The 7,073-nt window shown below is 29.0% G+C and overlaps 1 long non-coding RNA gene across 3 annotated transcripts; it reads left to right on the top strand.

Moving 5' to 3' along the window:
- Positions 1–555: 555 nt before the first annotated feature.
- Positions 556–5,803, top strand: LOC110877254. Of its 3 annotated transcripts, XR_004866603.1 has the most exons (8): positions 556–972; positions 1,359–1,519; positions 2,006–2,073; positions 2,525–2,576; positions 2,663–2,702; positions 2,848–2,947; positions 3,529–3,590; positions 5,461–5,803. It is a non-coding gene; the product is annotated as an uncharacterized LOC110877254 (long non-coding RNA). The 3 variants fall into 3 exon arrangements; XR_002556869.2 differs by having other exon boundaries at positions 570–972; positions 3,529–5,803; XR_002556868.2 differs by lacking the exons at positions 3,529–3,590; positions 5,461–5,803 and having other exon boundaries at positions 595–972; positions 2,660–2,702; positions 2,848–3,138.
- Positions 5,804–7,073: the final 1,270 nt, after the last annotated feature.

Raw genomic sequence — 7,073 nt, 5'->3', positions numbered from 1 at the left:
GGTGTAGTTGGTTTGCAGGTCTGCATATTTCTTCTTTACATATTTTTCAAGTATATAATCTTCAAGAAAATAATCTTTCCACATGCTCGTGCTGTTGCAACACGATGTTTTTCTTAGCTTTAAATTCCGATATTCCCTTTCTTTCTAGACTGTTCAGATTAAAGCAAAACTGTTATATTTGGCAACATTTCTTAAATCTGAGGATCAGATACAACTTCTCCTCTGGGTTGTGACCTCTCGGTCCTGTGTGACAAATACGTAATACTAATCTTTAAGTTAATATTTTTTATTATGTTTATATTAGTTTTGCATAAAAAATTCTTTGTAATTGGCGTTTTTCTAAAATTCAAAATTGCAGGTATCTTTAGACGAGGATACATCAGAAGGGAGATGGAAAATATATTATATGTCTAGTTTTGCAATATAATATATTTTTCATCTCCCTTCCGATGTAGCCTTGTCTAATGGTACCTAAAATTTTGAAGTTTAGAAAAACATCAATTATAGAAAACTTTTTGATGCTAAACTAATATAAACGTAATCCATCTATATATATATATATATATATATATATATATATATATATATATATATATATACATATATATATATAAATGAGATGTGATGTGGGCCAGGTGGCATTTGAATTTGGCCATTTTTACTGATGTGGCAACTAATTGTGTTGAGTTTAGGAGGGAAATCACATATGCCTTTTACAATCACGATTTCAATAAAAAAGAGGCGGGATCCGAATGCAGTTGGGTCGGGTCTATGAGTTTGGATCTACTATAAATTATTATTTTTTATATGGCTTTACACACTTCAGAACACAAACACAATTACGGTTTCTTATTGAATCTCTATGTGCTCCTCCATCAATGTGTGAACCCGATTGTAGAACATGCTCCTTCTCCATGATACATCGGAAACATTAATTCTTCAAGCTTAGCATGTTCGTGTCTAAAGATCAAGGTACGCGTATCTTTTTGTTGTTTTTTTTTAAATTCTTCTTCGTTGTCCCCTTGATTCTGATTACCTCCGGGAGATTATGAGGAAATCATCTTCCATAAATCGCAAAACTTGATTTCTGGTTCAATCTCAGGTTTGATCATCCAAGGTTCATATCATAAATCACAAACTCACTTCTCTCAAACCCTAAATCCCAAAATCGCAAACCTGTTTCATATGTTCTCATCGATTCATCATTGTATGCAATCGATTATGATAAAACAAGAAATAAAGTAACAAAATTAGGGTTTGAATTGATACCAGATCAACAGTTTCATCATCTTTCCAGTTGGTTAATTCACTTGTTTTTTATTCATTTATTATAGTTATTGACATAAATTTGTATGCAGTTCTCAAATCTTGGCTTACTTCAATCACATGGATTTGCTAGGAACAGATTCTAGACCATAGACAATAAACAATCTCCAGATACATTCAAGGTCACCGATGGGGTTTTTGCTGATTTGTTACTAAAGCCGATCGAAGAAGATTTGAAGATATGTCCTCACAGGTATATTCAAGCTTTATTATCTTGACAAATTGCAGAACATGACACTTTGAAATTAGTGAATATAACATTCATATTCAATAATATTGTAAGTGTTAACCATTTATTTTTTTTGCATTTTTTTTATTGTTCGTCAAATTAATTATTAATTCGAGTTCGTAAGTGATTTGTGGATGAGTCTGAGTATGATCCAAACTAATATTCCAGTGTTGATTTTTTTATTGTTGATATTTTGTTGATGTCTTGATTGTGTTATCATGTTACTGATATTTTTATTTACAGTCTTTTAGTTTGTTGTTGATGATGATTTACAATGTTTTGATATTTTTTCATCGGGTATAATGTTTTTAGTTTCTAAAAATAAATAGTTTTTAATTTTTTTGAAACCGTTCCTTTTTATTTTTGGTTTTTGAAGTTTCTCCCATGACTACATTAAGTTTTAAAGCTTATTGAGGAATATTGATATTGATTGTGTTTTTTAATTTTCAGATATGGATCACATTAACAACAGTCCTTCATTTTTAAAGCTTATTGAGGAAGATGACCCAATATTTTTGGTACGTTTATTGGTTTTCTAATTACTAATCATATTTTAAATAATTATGGATCACATTGACTGATTATTTCAAAATTTGAATTTTTGAAATAGATAGCAATTATGGGTACTTATCAAAGTTGTCTAAATTGTAACATATTTCCAAATTTATCAAGATAACTTATATTAAAGTTTTAATTGCTTCCAAATTTTGTTTTAGTTTCCATAATTTTCGACAATCACATTATTTTTCAAGTTTCTCAGAATTTGGAAAGCTACATAGCATTTGTTTTAAACCTAAATGACCTCTCTTTATGTCAAACTAGGTTCGGTTGTTGACGCACAAGCCTATTAAACACACAATTATTGAAAACAAACAATCACATTATTTCCAGCCATTTAAAGAATTTCATAGATGTTTAAAAATTGTAATTTTTTTAATTTAAGCCTATTTTTTGTTTTGTTTGTTCTAGGTATGTTATATGTACGAGTATGCCACATGGTTCAAGTTCTCTTGAGTCCTCAGTAAGCTTTTTAAATTTTTATTTTTACTTCAAGATATTAAGATATTCTTATTAACTATGCTGATTTTTTTTCTCTTTCTTGAGGAGTTGTGAATTAGTTCGCTTTTCAAGTACTTTGCTTCTGAAGGTAAAATCGACAGAGAAAATTACGAGAATTAGATAAACTAACCGACTTCATCTTTTCTTTAATTTCATTTATTTCTATTGAAATATGTATAGAAATACAATACTTTATATCATTTTACTATTAGTAATGACACATATTTTTACAGATTGCAATAGAAGTTTAGGATGCAAGTGCACATGTTGTGAGCCCTGGTGTGACCACTGATGAAATTGATGTTGTGGTTCATGAAGCAACCATTGTTGCTGGTATGAGCGATTATAAGTAAAAGATTCTACTTTTCACTCCAGCTGCAAGTAAAAGTATTACCACACATGAGAATAGAAGTTTACCTCAAGAACTATGCGTGGAATATAGACATGGTTTTAACTTTAAGGCATGTAATATAGAACTTTCTTTAAAAAAAACTCACATTATTATATGGAATGTTCTACAATAACTTCTGAATTTGTTTTAGCTAGGAGTTTGCCTAGAATCTGCAACCCATTTGAAAATCATTAAAGATATGCTCATTTCCATATCAAATAATCTTCTTGATGATGTTGGGGAATTAAGTTCAGATCAAACAGAAAAACTTCGTCAAGATAAAATGGACAAATAAAGAAGATTAGGTTACAGGATGTTGTATTAAGTTTATAACTTATACTTTTATACTTTATTTTCTTTATTCATTAGATGTTGAATGGTTTATTGGTTTTCATGTACATAATTTAGACATTCTTAGTTAAGATTTCATCAAAAAGATTTATCAAAATGACATTCATATATTTTATTAAAGTTTCAAGATATTCAATGAAATATTTAAACGACATTGATGGTATATTTTCAGGTTCAGAAGAAGCTCAATTCAGATTTGGTGAATTAGCAAATTTTGAACCACAGAGACCAAAGGTTAAAGATTCTCCAAGCTATTCGAATTTGTGACATATTACACGCTGCTCCTCAATTTTCGTTCTTCTACTGATCAATTCTGCAGATCCCTGTAACTGATCATTATGCAATGGTTAAGCTTACGCTTTTTTCTAAGACTGTTTGATTATGCTAAATGAATAGTCGTAAAAGTGTTCCATTATGTTAGATATGTGCTTGACTTGAGATAAAGTAAGGGTTAAAGTTCATTCTTCTAACTAAAGAGCTAATACGTTTTTAGGTTCTTTAAAGTATCAAATCATGATTTTTTGAGATAATTGTCAGTGTTTGTTGCTTGAATTAGTGTGGTCCATTGGTCCGCACTACTTTCTCTTGATATGGATCAAAGCCTCATGAGTCAATATGTTTTTTTTACTTTTGTCTTTTCAAGTTTTAGTACATAGTATCAGAGACACTGTCGATTATTTTCTTGATATAAGTCTTTTTCATGAACTTCCTCTATTCGTTTTCACATTAGCATTAAATTGGATCTGAAAATAGTCTTTGTTGATAGATCTTTTTGTTAATTTGAACTGTATGTTGCTTTGTTTGATCATGTAGACGTCCTAGAGGTCATGTTGTGAGTCACGAGAGGACCAAAGAGGTATATTTGGTATTTTGTTTATCTTCACTTATTGCTTACTGGATTTGATGAAGGTATCAAAACAAAGAAGAGACTGAATGACTGGACAAATTTATTACCTTAGAGATTTGGTAACCCTATTTCCTAGTTAGGCTACCTAACAAAATAACACGATGCTTATTAATTGTTTTATGTTATTTCTCCTCATTTCATTATTCCTAATTGATTTTTTATTTTGGTTTCCGTTTGTTTTTTTTTTTTTATAGAAATGTGTACCCCTTTTGCCTTTTTTGTGTTTTTTTTTTTGTGCTTCATAATATGGCTTTTATCAATGGTGTATGAAGCTGAATATGGTATTTAATGCGATGCATTAAGGTAAGCTTTGTTATCGTTCAAATGTTCTGTAGGTTCTATTGGAGTTTAAATTTAGTTTTTGATTTTCATATTTGAATTTTTGTTCTTTCAAGTTTTGTGTGAACATCCAATGAATAAAAAAAATTTTGATTATTAGTGTAGGTTTTATTATACAAAACTCCAGTTAGGATCTCTTCCAAAGGATTATTATGCAAATCAGGTCTCTTTCTACTGACCAGTTTGCTTATTATTTTATTAATGTACTGTTTCATACATTCTTTTGTATTTATTGTTATGTGATGTTGTATAGTTTTGAATGGATTGATGGAATTGGGTTTATGTGAAAGAATGAGAATATCATATTATCAATGGTTCTGGTTGTGGCCGCCTGTGTTGTTAGGGTTTCTAAGGTATCCTCCGAATCATTGATTTTCTTTCACCGGTAATATGATATTCTCATTCTTTGTGTGTTTTTTTTGTCGAAGTAGGTTAACATTTGGCAATTGTTTCCTTTATTCGTTCTTTGTTGCAGATTTGGGTTACAAGTTCGTCGGTTCAGTTGTTAATCAATTATCTTACCTAAATATTGACATGGTTTGGTATTAGAAGATTCATTACTTTTTATAAAAGACATATTTTTTATGGTTTCCAGGTTCGAAAATTATTCTATACATTAGCTTTACTTTTTGTTATAAAAAACTTAGAGTACTTTACAGTATTTATTGAAACATATGAAATAAATACAGCCTGCTCATGATGAACCTTTAAATGTTGTTCCTTTTGATTCAAATCCAACTGTTAACATCCAAATCCGGGTCTGTGAAACAAATTCTTTAGTCCTCTAATGCTTCAATATTTTGTCATTCACCTTATTTTTTCAACTATTTTTTTACCTTTTTTAATTTTATTTTACAGGATTCTGTTTCCCGTACCGGTGATGACGACACGCCGATGTCCAATTTGAATAATAGAATATTTACTGCACTCTCCGGAGCGGATAATTGTTGTTCTTCGAAGATGATGGAGAATGAACTTAAGCGTAATTTGGATGTCGGTTATGATGTGGATTTATGTTCATCTCAGTCTTCAATTAACCGTGTAAGGGTGATTGTGAGAACAATGAAGGTTTGAATGTGAAGGTGGGTCTTTTGAATCCAAAGCTGGAAAAGTAGTCTCAGAATCTAATAGTCATCTCAGTGTCTTCAAACAACTTTTCAATGTTTTTTTTCGTTCAATCGTATTTCGAACATTTGTGTCAGTACTTGATGTTGCTTTTTACTCAATGTTTGTTGCGATTTATCTTGATTTTCGTTTATTATCGTTAAATCAGTAAGAGATGGTATTATTAACTAGCATTTGTATTGTTTTTGTACGTCAAGTTATATTTATTATACGTCGTTTTTTATTACATTAGCATTAAAAACTTTTATTTTTATTACATTGAAATTCAATACTTTAATGCGTTGACGTCATGTTAGTTTGTTACCCATCATCGATGTTGTTTTATTTTTATTGTGGTTTTGCATTGTTATATCAATAGCATGAAATTATTGTTAATCACTTTATTGTGGTTTGTGATCTATATATCTATAGAAGATGATAATATTGATCAGGCTTTGCATTTTTTGTATGTAATTATGTTTATAGTTATTGTAGTTCTTGATATTGAATATAAATAAAGACTTATTATTAATTATTTTTTGCGTATTTTAAATTTTATGTACAAATGTTTTTAATTCTGTTATTTATTTATTCATAGAATATATACATATTATTATAGATAACTATTAACAATGTACAATCCAAATATAACGTTATAAACCTAACATTATAATAACATTCTTAGTATATAAATTATTTTAGTCAACTTTTTTTAGGTTTTTTTAAATAAATAATTAAATCACCAGTGAGTGTATACTTACAGATAGTTTGATGTTGTGATCATGGAAATTTTTGTTAGGCTCCCTCACAAATCACTATGTCGGTTTAGAAGTGTATGTAAAAAATGGTATGAAGATCTTTCAAGTTTTAAATTTTTATAGAGGCATACGAATCGCGTTAGTAATACAGTGGTAAGATGTTAATGTCGTTAGATAATTTTAAGAATTACAAATTAATATTTCTTTACACAGCGTACATATTAATTGTCAAATTCTTTCTTAAATGAACTATTGGAACAAGACTTGCTTCCAGATCCGTTTGACATTTGAGAACCTGCATGGACGTTCATTTTCTTCATTTATTTTGTATTTTGCTATGATTGATTGTTTTTTAAGTTTACGAATAATAAATCAATTATCAATCTTCTTATTTGTTTCCTTTAATCAAGCACACTGTTGACCGTTTTTATTCATTCTTCTTTATTATTTATTATTTATATTTATTATTATTATCAATATTGTCAATTATCAATCATATCAAATTAAAATAGATTTATGTTCACTTTATCTAATTATGGATTGAATATTGTCATTCAAATTTATATAATCGGTTACATATGATGCTTAAAATAAAATATTCTCATTAAT

The sequence above is a fragment of the Helianthus annuus genome, chromosome 9 (assembly GCF_002127325.2).
Source record: "Helianthus annuus cultivar XRQ/B chromosome 9, HanXRQr2.0-SUNRISE, whole genome shotgun sequence".
Lineage (NCBI taxonomy): Eukaryota > Viridiplantae > Streptophyta > Magnoliopsida > Asterales > Asteraceae > Helianthus > Helianthus annuus.
The sequence above is the reverse complement of the archived record's forward strand: the minus strand, read 5'-3'. Positions and strand labels throughout refer to the sequence as shown.